Source organism: Paroedura picta, chromosome 6 (genome assembly GCF_049243985.1).
Source record: "Paroedura picta isolate Pp20150507F chromosome 6, Ppicta_v3.0, whole genome shotgun sequence".
Taxonomy (NCBI): domain Eukaryota; kingdom Metazoa; phylum Chordata; class Lepidosauria; order Squamata; family Gekkonidae; genus Paroedura; species Paroedura picta.
In genome coordinates this window covers 65148590-65165311 of record NC_135374.1, presented here as the reverse complement: position 1 = coordinate 65165311, position 16722 = coordinate 65148590, and the positions used below count along the sequence as shown (strand labels likewise).

General features: G+C 41.8%; 1 protein-coding gene across 8 annotated transcripts in view; it reads right to left on the bottom strand.

Annotated features, from left to right (window-relative positions):
• The window catches only part of NDP (norrin cystine knot growth factor NDP), a 48755-nt gene extending 32324 nt beyond the window's left edge, over positions 1 to 16431 (bottom strand). For 3 of the 8 annotated variants that reach the window (XR_013231972.1, XR_013231971.1, XM_077342859.1), the window contains exons 1-3: positions 9038 to 9346; positions 6498 to 6587; positions 5253 to 5429 (exon numbers count right to left, since the gene is read on the bottom strand). The gene's annotated coding sequence lies outside the window, so the exon portion shown is untranslated. Of the gene's footprint in view, positions 1 to 5252; positions 5430 to 6497; positions 6588 to 8186; positions 8397 to 9037; positions 9348 to 10276; positions 10393 to 16305 lie in introns of those variants that run through there. The other 5 variants (XM_077342860.1, XM_077342861.1, XM_077342863.1 and 2 more) reach the window with 5 other exon arrangements.
• Positions 16432 to 16722: the final 291 nt, after the last annotated feature.

Genomic DNA, 16722 nt, shown 5'->3' with positions numbered 1-16722 from the left:
GGGCCCGATACCATGTGAAAGCAGGAATTAGCCCCATACACAAACAAGTGGTAAAAAGGTAAAGGTAAAGGTATCCCCTGTGCAAGCACCGAGTCATGTCTGACCCTTGGGGTGACGCCCTCCAGCATTTTCATGGCAGACTCAATACGGGGTGGTTTGCCAGTGCCTTCCCCAGTCATGACCGTTTACCCCCCAGCAAGCTGGGTACTCAAGTGGTAAGTGGTAAACAAGTGGTAATCATATCCTAATCCCTCATGCAGAAGACATCCTGTACCTAATCTGGTACTCTAGCCCAGGGGTAGTCAACCTGTGGTCCTCCAGATGTCCATGGACTGCAATTCCCTTGAGCCCCTGCCAGCATTTGCTGGCAGAGGTTCATGGGAATTGTAGTCCATGGACATCTGGAGGACCACAGGTTGACTACCCCTGCTCTAGACACTTAACTGCCCAGTAATAATGTTAGGTTATATGGACACAGCACTCCAGGGCCTTTGATGCCCTAAGCAAGTAATAGCTTGACATAATAAATTCCCCTGTGCAAATCTGAGATTCAGGGTGGGCCTGGTTTTTGGCCTGGAGCTAATTGCCCTGATTTTTCCCATGACCACACAGGGAGCCTTTGACCTGCTTGATCTCCTGTCCACCCTGGATTTTTGCTCCTGCATGAGGTAGCCAATGGACAGGAGGTAGAAACTTCCTGCCAGTATTGTTTTCTTGTTTGGTTTGTCAGTCATTGTCACATGGCACAAACATCCTATCACCTTCCCATTTCATTTTCTTACATTTGAGCACCCCCCCTCCAAGCCCAAAAGCTTTTTAAAAATAAAAAATAAAATAAAATCACTGGCAGTCTTCAAGCAAAGGTTGGATACACACTATTCTTGGATGCTTTAGGATGCTTTGGGCTGATCCTGCGTTGAGCAGGGGGTTGGACTTTGATGGCTTGTATGGCCCCTTCCAACTCTATGATTCTACGATTCTAAAATTAAAAGTTTAAATAAACAATGTTTTAAATAAAAACAACTATGTGGAAAAATGCTCCATGCCACCGTGCTGCACTGTGGAGTGGTGGGAATCATTTTCTCCTTTTTTCTAAAATGACTCCTTCTAAGGAAATGGAAAAAACTGCCCAATGCCACTCCACACCACTGCTCTGAGTCAGCTGGTCCATAGCTTTGGACTGGGTTGTTGTCAGTATGCTGATGACACCCAACTCTATCTCCTAGTGGACAGCCACCCTGACTCTCCCCCAGACACATTTGCCTGTTGTTTGAAAGTAATGACAGTCTGGTTCAAGCAAAGCTGCCTGAAACTCAACCTTTTCCAAGATGGAGGCTAGGAAAGGGCCAGACCAGGAAGCATGGCTTCCCTACCTCGATAGGGTGCCATTAGAGATCTCACCCTCAACCAGGAATCTTGGGGTAATCTTTGACACCGCCTTGTCTATAGAGGTTCAGGTCACAAAGGTAGTCCATTTTGCGTTCTTCCATCTCCACCAAGTGAGGCTATTAGTGCCCTATCTGGCCCAAGAACACTTAGCCATGGTGATCCATGTGACAGTCACCTCCAGGCTACACTTCTATAACTCACTCTACATGATCCTGCCCTTATCCTTGACCCATAAACTGCAGCTAGTACAAAGTGCAACTGGACAAGTTCTCATAGGAACATCTTGGAGAGCCCACATCCAGCTGGTGCTACTGCAGCTGCATTGATTGCCAGTTACATTCTGGATCAAATTTAAGGCTTTGGTTCTGACCTTCAAGGCCATTCATGGTCTGGGCCCATTGTATCTGAAGGACTATCTAACTCCATATGAGTCTGAATAGGTTGGTGATCCACAGCTCATGGGAAGTATGCCTGGCCATGACCAGGGCCAGGACCTTTTTGGTCCTGGCCCCTATTTGGTGGAATGAGCTCCCAGAAGAACTATGGGCCCTGTTGAAGCTATCACAGTTCTGCAGGCCCTTTAAGATGGAGCTCTTCCACCAGGCATTTGGTTGACGCTGGGATGAAGCACATCTTCTGAGACCCTCCTCTGAAAATCTGAATTTTAGCAGAACATCTTAAACATCTCTGGAACATCTCTGAACACCACTGAATACCTTGCCCCTATGGCATGAACTGGAAATCCACTGAGTTTGTCTGGAGGAAAGAAGGGAGGATGGTTTAGGGTTGGTGGGTATCGCTGGGGTTGTATTTGTTAAATTGATGTAAGCTGCCATGAGCCGGCTGTTCTGGTGGTAGTGGTCAATAAATATAATAAATAAATACATGAGTAAATATTTATTGGCAAAAATAACCATTTGACAATGAGTCAACATTTTTTCCAGTGTGAAGGATAGGTGAACTTTTTATGGGTGTTTTTATTTGTTTGTTTGTTTGTTTGTTTTGCTTTTTGTTCTATTTATTTGGTCATCTCTTCACTAGCAAAGTTACAATCTTTTTAAAAGTTTCCAGGGAATAGGCAACAGACCTAGAAGCAAAATTGTTAACTGGAGATTTTTAAAATTTATTTTTACCTGGGACTTCTTGTCTCTTCAGGATCATCTGGGAATGACATTTGAAGATAAAAATTATTTTTAATTTTTTTAAAAGGAATGCCATGATTGCACAGCATCCTTCATTGGGTTATTTCCTTTCATTTCTAGTTGGAATTTATTCAGGCAAGTTGACAGTTTCCTTGTAAGAGGGACTGAATGAAAACAGATGAAAGGCCCAAGGTACCAATTCATTTCTTGTAACAAGAAAGACGTCCCATTCAGTCTAAGCCTCAGTGCTATGGCAATGATGTGCGTGTCACTGTGATGGTATGCTTAACCTTTGCCAAACCAGACTCTGAGCATTAACTCCAATCCTAAACTTGCATGTCCTAAAGGGCAGCACAACCCTCTCTCCCTTGCCGTTGCCACTCCAAAGTGGATTATAGCCCAGTTATAATAAGCATGAAAACTTTATCAGCAGACTCCCTAACAATGATTGATTTTTTTTTGTGTCACTAGAATAATATTGGTATAGTGGAATTCCTGGGGGCTCAGAGTCTCCTTAGTATCAGCTGGCTGGAACATTTGATAGACAAATGGTGAGGACATCCAGAAGAAAGATTTGTAAAGCACCGTGATCAGATGAGCAACACAATGAAATTCCAGCAAACAAAGTGAAGACCCAGCGTGGCTTGAAAGTAGTATTGCCAGGACTACCCAAATTCTATTCTGAATTAGATTATGTGAAAAAAAAGAGAATATATAGACAACCAGCTGCTCAAAGGCTTACTACAACCTTGCTTTTATTGTTCGGCTAAGTTAGAGGTGGGGCATCAGAGGGATTCCACACATGCCGTTACTGAGAAATTTTAATATGTTCCACACTGACACATATAAAAAGGAAATAACAGCTGATCCTAAGTCAGACCAGGCGACAGCGTCTCTCTCCCCCTCTCTCTCCCTTTCTCTCTCTGACCCTATGTGTGTGCACAATTGTGAGGCACTGGCATGATCCCCATCCTAGTCTGCAGGGAATTGGGCATATGAACTCATAACATTCCCACTTATATTTTATTACGGAACTTAACATGCAGGATATAAATCCCATAAACAGCTACACACAAAGTAGCAACTCAGACATGCTGGATCAAAGTATTTTAGCCACCCTGTCTCAGGTTACAAGAACAAGGGAATAGTCAATGACATGGTAAGAGTCGACTGAAAATTGGCAGAAGTAGAACACACTGTCTCTGCAATGATCACATGGAACTCGCTGCCACAAAATTTTGTTTTAACTGACAGCTCAGTGGCACAGCAAGTACTTCTGTGACTAGTACAAACACAATGCAATAGAGATGAAGACATGAGGGACATTTTAAAAGATATTAGTCATACTCTGGTTTGCTAGAACTGTGACATGAAGAGGCTTAGGAAACGTTTTCCTTGAATCCAAACTATTTTACATGATTAGCCATGCACAGTTAATCTACAGAGATCTCTGCCTGGAGGGGCTCTGACCAGGAATAATGACTGGTTAGAATCTTCCTCAGTAACATGGATACTGCATTGTCAGAAGAACACAAGAAGAGCCTTTCCGAATGACACCAAACGTCAATCTAGCGCAGCATTCTGATTTCCACAAAGCAGCCTTTGGCAAGACTGTATACAATGCATGAAGGCAACTGCACTTCTCCAGCAACTGGAATTATGAGGTGTAGTGCCTCTGCACATGCAGGTTCCATTAGCTTTTATGGCTAATATACATGAATAATTCTGTTCCTCTCTCCACACCATCTGATTCTTTATAAAAGTCATCTAAGCTAGGAGCCATTGCGACATCCTGGTTGTGAATTTTGCAAGTTAAATAGAGAAGGCCCCTTTCTCCAGGTATTGCCCTAGTAGTGATTTTGTTTTACTGTATGGATGGGTATAGGGGAAAGACTCTACTTTGTCTGGGCGTACGTTTTTTTCCTGGCAGGGCTTCTGTACCTTGAAGCTTTGCCTGCCAAGTTTCTGCTTGCCATGCATGCATGAAAGACACAAGATATTTGCCAAAAACAAAACAAACCTAACCTGATGGGAAAGCTTTTTTCAAATGCTGTCTCCAAATTATGGGACTCCCTCCATAGAAGCTAAAGTTGGCACTGCTTCTTTAGGTTTTCTGGAGAAAACTCAATACATTTCTGCTCCAGGAAGTTTTGGTCTGATTGAATAATAACAGCACCATAATGATATGAGGCTTTTATTGTGACCTTATGCTGTTTTTAAATGTTTTACTTCATTTTAAAATGGCTGGGAGCCATATTGGGAACCCTAGACAGGGCCAAAAGGTGGTATACAAAAACCTGATCCCATATGTGTGTTTCTCCAATGAAGAAAAATCTGGTCACCAGTTACTGTGATGCTTCTCTTTGGAATGAAAAACAGAATGGAAGAGGGTGGCTCAGAAACAAGTTTCTCTTTGATACTTTTGAATGGGTTTCATATACTGCCTCACACTTGTGGCTGTAAGATCACAATGCTAGCTGCATGCCAGGTATGGTTGGTCTTCTGTGTCCAAAAGCACCACTGCAAAATTCTGAGGGGGAGAATAATTTTTGTGGGTTTTTTTCTCTATCCCTGTATTTGCCACCTTGCAATTTTGCTGTAATGGAACATACTTCAGAATTGCATTTTTCTCTGACTGGTGGCCCTATCAGTCACTCCACATGATCCTTTTTCATGTCTTCACACACACAAGATGAAAACCACAATGCATTAATCTCCTACCTTATCCACAAGAGGAAATATGCCTCCACTCAGTCCCATCCATGTCCAAGTCACCAATGACAGGTGCAAAATTCAGCTTTGATTGTTTCTACTCTTGTGTGCATGAATCCTGGGACAGATGTTGGAGGCACACTCATGGTTAATGTTCACTAGGATCCAAGGAAGGAAGGGAGTTTTCTGTGGAGCCAGGCAAAGAAGAAACCAGGATAATATTTCAGGTTTATTAGCCTATGCCTAGCACATGGATAGGAAAAAGGAGGACATCTTAAAACCTGATTCCTCACATAGTTATCTCAACATGGCACAGATGTGGCTGAGAAAAGCAAAAATGAACTACAAGGTTTTCCACTGTTACATCATTACCTTTTCTTATAGTTGCACAATCTCTGTCAGAGACAAAACAACCGAAATCTTGCTCAAGCAGAGACCACCAGAGACTGAAAGGCCAGCTGTCCTGACCCTGACAACGTGCAAATTGCATTGTATTAGTGACAGTTAGCTCAGATAGCTTTACATTAGCACTCCAACATGGTGGATGCAAGACTGGAAAGCAGAACCTTTGACTTTTTATCTTTGAAACCTATTTCATGCAACACCACAATTCTGCACCAGGAATTCAGTACCAAAGCATATGGGATTCGGCAGCCCTGCAAACTAAGCACATTAAACAGCTGTGCCGAGTTTCTGCCATTATTTGTGCTTTTGCTAATCAGAGGAAATGGCAAGAATCTTTACCCACCTTACCACTTAAAAGTCTCCATTGCTCAACTATGCTTCCTCTGAGATTTCCCCCTTTGCACTGCCTACACAAATATGCCTTTTTGAAGCAATAATGGCTAGAAACATCCCCTTTTCTTTAAAAAAAATCTTAGAAATGTTGAATTCTGCACTCACAGTACTCAATTCATACCTGCGGAACATATACATGCAGCCCTGATCTTTTGAGTTACAGAAATAATATTCTCAAAGGTACAGGGGTCAATCTGACTGATGTTTCCTACACAAGTGCATCTTCAGAAACCATTCCATGAATAACATGTACCAGTTTAAGAGATGAGAATAGCTCAAAGAATATGATTCAAGAGGGCCTTCCCTCTGCTACAGACATTCATAATAATCATGATAGAAATCTTGAATTTTCTACATTTAGACAGTGGGAGAGTTAAGTTACATGTGTACACATATCACACTGACACTTCATAAAACAAGTTCTGTGGTATCAGAAAGACAAGCGATCACCCTTACCTGTATTAATTCTTTGCCTCCATGCCCTCCAGCCTTCAGTGGGACTACGGGAAGCTGCTTAGTACAACCTACATAACAATTTGCTTCTCCCTTTTTATTCAAATAAACAGATAGTGGTTGAGATTTTCTGCCTTTCCAAGCACATTGCATGCACATGCCTATTATTACCTGCCCTGAGCCAATCAGGAAGGGCAGGCTATATTTAAAAAATTAAATTATTATTATGTGTTGGAGACACCTGAGCTGCATGAGTTCTCTGACGATTTGGGGCATGCATATACTCATATCCAAACAGATATCTTTGAGAACACCCATCTCTGTAACTTCACTCAAAGATCTAGATCAATGGATGGTTTTCACTAGTGTTCTAGAAAATGAAGTACTGGCGTATAAGACTACTTTCCCCCCCTGAAAAACATGCCTCCAAGTGGGGGGGGGGGGTCGTCCTATACGCCAGATGCACTTCAATTGGGATAGAGATAGCTGCCCATAGTGGCCCATAGTATGGGACGTAATGTAACGAACTCTATATTTTGAGTGGAAATGTTGGGGGGTCGTCTTATACGCCCAGTCGTCTTATACGCCGGCAAATACGGTAAGTATCTATATACCCCTCCATTAAGTGATCCTGTTATCCTAAATAAAAATAAATAAATATGCTCTTGGGTTGCCTCCATTTGAAAACTAGTAGGAAGATTCTGTCACTCAAATTCAAAACATCTTACAGTTCTTTTTTAGTGTACAGATGATATCCAATCTGTTTGGGTGCTTTGCTATGAACTCTACAGTTCAGGTACATTACATTTTATAACTGATGCCTGCTGCTGGGGGAGGCGGCAGGAACGGTTTAAGAATTTGTGGGTCCTGTAGCACCAGATCCAATTTAAGGATTTGCAGGGCTCTAGTAGAATACAATTTCAGGCCCCCACACTGCCGAGGAGGCCCCCACAGTGAAAGGGGTGTCACTGTGACATGGCCCTAACCATGGGAGGGAAGGCACTGTGCATGAAGCACCGGGCCCGTAGCCCCTTCTACATAAATAAACTGACCCTGGGAGATGGTCTTGCAAGCAATCTGTTGTCACTTTCTGGAAAGGTATGACATTTTGCTTATTCATTCTGAAAAGGAAACTCCATTTCTGAATCTAGACTGTTCTGGCTCGTACATAAACTGACAGGACAGCCCACTCTCTCAAATTTAAATGCAACATTTAGAACACATTTTCTTGCCCGTGATCTTCCACCCAATTCCAAATGTTTGAAGGCTTAAGGTTCAAGGGTCTATTTGCAATGATACCATCATGCTTATTGCTAGTAACTATTACTGAGTTTTTGCGGGACTATTTCATTCACCTCCATATTTTGGTCTTGCTGTTTGTTTAAAATAAAGTTCATGTGGGGATTTATCCACCGTAATCACCTCGTTCTAAGTACATCCATTAACTCTCATCCATTAACATTCACATCACAGAACAAAGTTAGAGTTCAGGGGCACCTTTAAGACCAACAAAGTTTAGTTCTGGGTATAAGCTTTTGTGTGCATGCAAGCTTCATCAGATACTTGTCTTAAAGCCCTGTTACATTTCTGTCTCCAGTGGTGATGGTGCTCTTGAGAAAATTTAATCAAAAGCAAAATAATGCTTCCAGAGGAGCAAAAACACAGATTGTCCCTGAAAGCTGTGCCCCTTACCCAAGCATCCTTTGGCTTGATCTGCCAAACAGATATCCACAGTGCGTTATTGGTTGTGCTGAAGGGGTAAGCCGGCTGCTCAATATATCTCCTCTGTACTACAGCCAAGACAAACACTGTGGAGTTCTTCACAGATTTGAGCCAATCAAAGGCACATATTAAATCCATCCTAATCCATAACCAGTGTCGTGCACTCCACAGCCTAGGGGGCTGGATAAATAATACAGTAAAGAAAAAAGAATCCCACCGCAACAAAAGCAAAACGCCAATCCTTATAAGGGTGAACCACAAAACAACAAATCAATATTGGTCATTGTTAAACTGTTCTAAGCACTCCCAGAGATGACTGAAAAAGGATCAGCATATATACGTTGCAAAAAAAGAATAAGAAAAAAAGAGTAAACATCTCCCTTCTAAACAAGAAGTCTTGCCTGTATTTCTAAAATCCCTTTGTAATGGGACAAAGCTCCATCTGAAGATATCCTAACATTTTTGGGAATTCGTAAACATTCTTGCATTTCCTCTTCTAGCTCCATCTACTATAAATAAATGTAATCTTAAAGCCACAAGAACCCAGTCTCTCCCCTCCCGAATAAATTAACTGAATGCAACCATTTTATCTCTAGAAACATCGTTGTTTCTCATTGCTTGCACACTTGCATCTGGAGCACAGACTAATCAGAAGATGCATGCATCAGCCCCTGAGGTAATTTTTTCATCTATGTGCATTAACAATAAAATTGGCTAACTACAAACGATGGGGCTGTCAAATCAAAAGACAAATGCATTCACAGTAACCTCATGAAGTATGTTATATTTCATGGAAAGCTCTTCATTTCGTGCTGGCTTACCTTTGGAAAATGCGTTGCTCCCGCCTCCTGTTGGACGTCTAAACTGTGAGAGCTAAAAAGAGGTCTTGTTACTTCCAAATGCTTTTGTTCTTCTGTCCCTCTGTCACATGGCTTCCCTTTTATATTTGCAACACACAAAAGTTAGGGCTGTTGTTTAAGCGAGAGAGAGAGAGAGAGAGAGAGAGAGAGAGAGAGAATGTCAAATGGAAAAGTGCCATTGCAGTCATATATCAATCAGGCTAGCGGCGGCAGCAGCTCACAAGCAAATGGGAATTCCACCGAAATGCGAAGCTCTTGTTATCTGAGAAATCACTAAACACCACTAGTCAAGTTCCCTTATGCAGAGACTTCTCATTGGAGAGCTGAAAAAGTGGATGCAAATACACTGAAATTCGGGATGTCTGGTGTCATAGCATTAAAAGGCAGTGGAATTCACCTCCTAAATGTAATTCTGCCCAAAGTAAATGACATGCACACTTTGACTGGGTACATGCTTGTTACAGTTCTGCTAACAATTTGCACATGTCATTAAAAGGAAATATGTTTCGTGAGAACATATGCCTTGTAACTTCCTTCATACAAACGTCACTCATATTTTCGGGTAACCCTGTAGCTTTCTTCACTGGTAAAATGACTGTCTGAGCAGCAGCTGGAATGACTGATGCTAGATTTATCTTATATGTGAGGTGTGCTGACTTACTGCAGTTGCTCAGTCAGGTTGCATTATATTGTCCCAGCTATCAAACTGAGCAGATTGGCATGCATTCAACACTGCAAAATGTTTTCCCACCTACCAGTTTGGAAGTCTGCTTTAAACAAGCACTCTTTAATGATCAGAGAGACAAAGGAAATCCCCTGAATACACATATTTATCTGCAAACATTTTTCTATCGTACTCCTCATCTGTGAACTTAAATTGGATTCAAACTTTCAGTTCTCTTTGTTTGCCCTGTATTTATTTAAAACATAATATTAGAAATATTAATTACTATGAAACTGAACTACAGATGCTGAATTTCACTTCACTTTATACTAGATATAAATCTGTGTTCTCCACTCCCATAACTAGACATACAACAGAAGAAATATGCTTTGCTCTGTCACCGTGCTCTTTGAGATTCCACCTTATATTTCTATAGTGTTTGGGGGATTAATGGCAGCACACAAACAACAAAACAGCCATCTAGCTCTTTAAAAACAAAGGCATACACTTGCCAAAATGTAGAGAGTGCATCTTACTATTCAGAAGTGCAGTCTGAACAACAGCCCTGGCCCCCAAATGGGCAGGAGTCCTGAGGCGATGCTGTCACAGTCTCTCTCTTTAGGCTTGGGCAGTGTTGTTAATATCTGAGCCTCTTATGTGGTAAAAGATCAAAAGACAGATGGAAATTATGCTGTAAAAATAGACTCCTCTAAAAGGGGAATGGCTTGTCGATGAGTAAGCATCATGAACACAACAAAGGAAACATTCTTTGGCTTGATGTGCTATACAGTCAGATCTGGCTGGGTGCAAAGCAAGTGGTCCACTTGGGTTTTAGACTGGCTTAACCTGAGTCTGAGCCACTTCTCCCAACCAACCCTTAGTACATGTTTAACTTCTTCATTTTTAAAATATTGGCACCTTATTTCATTGCCTACGTAAGGTTAAAGAGAAACTGCAACCCCCCTACAATGGTCATTGATACCTCCTGTTGAGGAGACAGAACCTCTGCTATAGCAATTTTCTTTTGACCCTGACTCCAGGGTCCTATATTGATAAAATAGTAAAGATGTAAATTCAGAAAAGACATAATAGCCATCTTTTCATCATTTTTCTGTTCTTTACACCCAAAAAATATGTCCACTGAGACACTCAATGAAATAATCATGCTATAAATACAGCATTTTAATATGCAATTTGGTAAGACAAGTAAAATATGATTAATTAACATAATCATGGTCTTCAAGCATTTCATTTAAACCAAAATTAGTTGTCCATCTGATTTACCATTTGTCTCCAACATCATTACTATTGAAAGTCTTTCTTTTAAAAAACAGGGATCACTTTAAACACACAAAATGTTTCCGTTAATTTGTCTATCTACTCTCTTTACTCGGAAGAGAATTTTTTTTCCAGTGTCTGACAAAGACAATATTAATAAAGTTTGACTGACTGACTGACAAAGACAATATGAGCAACGACATATAAGGACCGACTTTTCAAGGAAGATGGCATACATACAACAAAGACGAAAATAACACTTCTGGGGTACAAGCGATCATATGGTCTCTGCCAGCATAAATGCTTACTATTGCTTTTCAAAATATTACAGCTCATGAGCTTTGCCAACACATGTGAAAAAGTAGCATTTCCTTTGCTACAATATCGAGAACTTTTCATGGAGGTATACATTATGGAAAATCTGTTTGGTGACAGGTACTATTGGTTTGTCACTTACATTCTTTCTCAGAGATTCACTGAAAAAGTTGTTTCTCTTAAAAATAAATAATTAAAAAATGGACAAAATCCATAAGCATTTAAAATTGTTTATTTGTCAGTCAGGGAGCTGATGGGTAGTTGAAATAAGTCTAGGTGAATTCAATGAAATTTGCTTCCAATATGTAGTAAGGATCGAAGCCCAAATTATTTCTTTCCAGTTTGGTGCAATTCACAATACAACCACAAATCCTTTTACATTTGCAAATGAGAGCAACATGTGAAATTCTAAAATGGTGGATACAAAAAATAACCTCAGTGCATTCTCTGGGCAGCATGTCTTTTTGCCATGCTAGTTTATACCATGTTAAACTTAAGACTGGACCCCTGTAACACAATCCATGTAGGCGACATGGAAGCTACAACTGGTGCAGAGTGCAACAGCTAGACACTTGGAAAGGGTTATGATTGCCAATCTCCAGATAGGGCTAAGAGTTGTCTCAGAATTATGACTGGTCTCCAGGCTACAGAGTTCAGTTCCCCTGGACTCCACAGCATCATGTCCCTGCTGAGATTCCTCCACTCCATAAAATCTTCAAAGTTTTGATTTGATATCAATGTCTGACTAATTAAGCCATCTTGGTGTAATGGCTAGTAGAGTGGACTTCTAATCTGTCTATAAACTAGAGCCAGGGATTTCTCAGTCTTGGCCCCCACCTGGTGAAACAAGTCCCCAGAAGACATCAGGGCCCTGCCAGAGCTAAAACTATTCCACATAGCCTGCAAAAGGGAGACCTTCCACCAGGCATTTGGTCAAGATGAGTAAACAAGCCATCAAACAGAAGCTCCATAATCTACACTAATAGAAAATGGGACCACAATGCAGACAGGCCAAAGTATTGTTAATCGTTATTGAATACTGATGTTATATTACACTGTTTGATACAACTTCCACTGTTAAATAAGTTTAGTGAATGTTAATTGTACCATATTGCATACACGAGTTATAGTTTAAACTGCCCTGAGCTGAAAGGGAGGGTGGTGAATGAATGAATGAATGAATGAATGAATGAATGAATGAATGAATGAATGAATGAATGAATGAATGTGCAGATGGTACTCAGCACTATCTCACACTACCAGCAGATCCTAGAGAGGATGTGGAAACCATGAACAGGTGACTGGAGGCAGTTTTAGAGGGCTAATGAGCTGAAACTTAACCCCCACAAAACAGAGATGTTACTGTTGGGAGGAAAATTTGACCCAGAAATGGGTTGTCCCCTAGTCTGGATGGGGTCACATTCCCCTTTAAAAAGCAGGTTCATAGTTTGGGACCCAGGCTTTCCTTTAACTGGATAACCAGATGGCAGTGATGGCCAGGGGTGCCTTTCAGCAGCTTCTGCTGATGAGTCTGAAAGTCCTTCCTGTATAGAAAAGATCTAGCCATTGTGGTTTATGCCCAGGTAACATCTAGGGCCATTTCGCACGGCTTCAAAATAGCACAATGGTTGCTAATTGAAAACGCTACTAATTTGCCTTAACGCACGACTTCGTAGACAATCTGCAACACTCCTGAAACCAATCAGCAAAAAGCGCTTCGTTGTAGCGCTTTTAGGGGAATCCAGAAAAGTGGATTCACCCTCCGGATAGCGATACACTCCTGCAACCAATCTGCAACACTAGCGCTAAAGATCTGTGCGTTACCATTGTTGCGGGTTCTTCAAAGTCCCTCCTCCTGAGCCTGTCCTCCAAACTTCCGGCGAAGTGATCGCCATTTTTTTTTCTCCGAGCGAGCGGGGATAAACGCACCAGCAAGCCTCTTTCTGTTTAGAGGCTTCCCTGGCTTCAGTCCTTCACCTTTAGTCACTAAGCACAAACCACATAAAAGCCCGTTTGCTGAAATAAAGTCCCTTTATTTTTTACACATTAATTCAGCCGAAAATCGGGCCCGTGAGAGGGGGGGAGGATTTTTTTTTTATCACTCGAGGCAGCGTGCCAACGATCATACAATCAAACGACAGCTCACATTAGGCAGCTGGATGGGTCTCTCCGTTGCAACGAATCTACCTAGATTCGTTGCTATGGGTCTGTTTTTTTTTTTTTAAACCTTTCTTAAAGGGAAAGGGGCTGTTTGGGAGCATGCTAACGGCTGCCCATTGGCTGCTTGACGGCCAGGGGCGGGACGAGCTTGGCAATAGCGCTTCCTTTCTAGCGATTTCTGCCGAGACCGGAAGCCTGTGGGAAACGCTAAAAAACGCAACTGATTCCACTACAAAGGCAGGTATGCATAACGACGAATTCCACTATTTTAAATGGCGATTTTTCATTCCGCAAACAATTTGCAACAAAGATCCCCGTGCGTAAAGGCCCCTAGATTAGATTACTACAATGCACTCTATGTGGGGCTGACCTCAAAGACTATCTAGAAGCTCCAGTTAGTAAAGAATGCTGCTACCAGGGCAGAGTGGGTTGTAGGATCTTGTTCCACCTGCACTTGTTTCCAGTTTGCTTCTGGGCTCAATTCAAGGTGCTTTCAATATAAAGCCCTGTACAAATCGGGACCAACATACCTTAAGGATCACTTTCTCCCATACAAACCTACTTATTCTTGTTGTACTTGGTGGTCCTCCTTCTGTTGCCCCCGCCATCTCAAGCTAAATGAATCCTGAGAAAGGGCTTTCTATGTTATGGTGCTGAAACTTTAGAAGCCCCACCCAAAGGAGATTCTTCTGCCTCCTTCTATTATTGTTTTTTGCCAGCAGAGAAGGATATTAGTTTTGTTTTGTCTTGCATACCCCCAATGATTGCATACTCCTTCTAGCGTTGTTTGTTTAATTGAATTTTATATTTTAACTGTATTTCAATTTTTAAATGTTTTAATTAATTGATGTTTGCTGCCTTGTAGGCCTTGAGTGGGTAGAAACATGACATAAAATATTATAATAATAAACAAGATGGGGGGCCATGAGGAATCACAGGAGGGGGAGAACAAAGAGCGATGGCCCCTAATATGGAGAGCCAGGTTTGATTCCCTACTCCTCCACATGCAACCAGTTGGGTGACCTTGAGCCAGTCAGAATTCTCTCAGAACCATGTCAGTCCCAGCTACCTCACAGGTTATCTGTTGTGACTAGAGGAAGGGTAGGGATCGTTAGCCACTTTGGAATCCTTCAGGTAATAAAAATCAGGGTACAAAAAAACAGCTCTTCTTCTTCTAATAAATACAGTATGACCTCACAGGGGTCTGAGTAGACTGAGGGCAATTCCGCACAAAGGGCAATGTCACTATTGAAAAGCGCTGCAGGCAAAAGCGGCAGGTCGCGGTAACGCACACAGCCATTTCTATCGAAAAAAAGACTCCCCCACTAGCGCACAAGTTTCCAGTCTTGACAAGTTTCCGGTCTCGTGCAAACGATTAAGCACTAGCTCCTATGCCAGCAGAAAAGGTCTCTCTGATAAATGGAAGTAACGAATATGTGTTGCTAACGGACAGGTTTCTGGTCTCGCCAAAATCGCAACAGAGGAGACAATATTTTTCCGCGCTTCCTTCTGCCCCTGGCCGTCAATCAACCAGAACAGCCAATTAACTGTTATGTTCGTGTTTACCTTTAAGAACTCTTTTTTAAAAACTCGAAAACACTGGTAGCAACGCATATTCGTTACCTCCATTTATCAGAGAGACCTTTTCCGCTGGCATAGGAGCTGGTGCTTAATCGTTTGCACAATCTTAAAGGGAAAAAAATCCCCCCCCCTGCTATTCCTGGCTGAAATTATGGGCAGTGTCGAAGGGGGTGGGGGGTAGGCTGTATTGTGCTTGGAAACTTTACAGACACTTGCTTGTGGAGTGATTTCAGCCAATGAAGCAACGCTTATTGGTTGCTTTTGCTGGTTTAAGGGGGGGGGGGAATGGTGATCGCGACACCGAAAGCGCGGGTGCAAGAGGTTAGGGAGGAACATTCTTTCTACCGCTACATTGTGAACGCATATGTCTTTTCTGGATGTGTTGCAGGTTGTTCTCAAAGTCTAGCAGTTTTTTTTACAACAAAGCGATTTTTGCGGGAGTGTTGCAGGAGTGTTGCTGATTGTGTATGACGTCGTGAATAACGAGAAATATATAGCGTTACACAATGGCAACACTTCGGCTACATTAACACTGTGCGGAATGGACCCGAATATTTGTACCTTCCCCTTTGACTATCAGCTGCTCCTATCATTCCATCCTGTCAGGTATATATTCTATTTTGATCATACCAGTTTAAAAGTTTTCCCCCTTTGGGGAAATATAGAAAGTCATATTTTTGTGCGCACTTGGTAAACCTCCCAGTTAGGTAGATATCTTCCCTGTTGTCATCCACAGAAGGACTTTCAGTTTACTGACAGATACATGAACTAAGCAATAAAGTTGTATAAAGTTTTTAATTGTAATGTTTGCCTTTTAAAGTTGCTTCTAGTTTCAGCTTGGTAGGAAAGTATTTCTGGGTGAACCATCAACCTCACCAGGAGAGAGAAAAACATAACAACAATAACAATGTACAAATGTATGTACATTTCATTGGTAGAAATACAGCCCAGGCATTTGTGACTTTGTGGCCACAGGTGTCACAAAATAATGTTAGTTGTAATAAAGATCTAAGGAATCTTGTCTGTCTCAGCCCAAGTGAAGATCTGGAGGCAGACTTTGCATCAGGTAATACACAAATGGCATATGAGCTTTGTACCAGACTGGAAGTTAAATGAACAATATACCCCCAAGACATTGTGTCAGAATCTGCATGGCATCAGGAGCCTTGTCAAGAGGGGATTATTTCCATAAACTTCAAAACCCTTCATCCCAGCCCCTGCTACGTCTGACCTTTGATTCCAGATGGTTAAGACATCGCCTTCTTGGCAGTCTTTACTCTCACCATATACTTCTCTTGTCACTCCAGTCAAAGCAAGGTTTTCCTGAACACATTGTTAATCCCTGCCAGCCAAATGAAAATCTGTCTGGCTTTTCATACCTCCAGTTTGCCAGGTGACTTTGATCCTTCCCTCTCAGATGAATTATTAACCACAGTGACCCACATATTTTGCTCTGAGCTCTGAGCTCAATCCTCTTGATTTACTACATTTACTACATTTACAAGAGGTGTGAATAATTCTGGAAACTCCATTCCCTTCCAAAGGCAAATGTTTCCTCGACCACTTTCATGGTGTGGTGGCAACCACATGGGAATCTACTTGAGACAAATAGTGCCACGTGAGGATCTGCATATACACAGCTGCATTT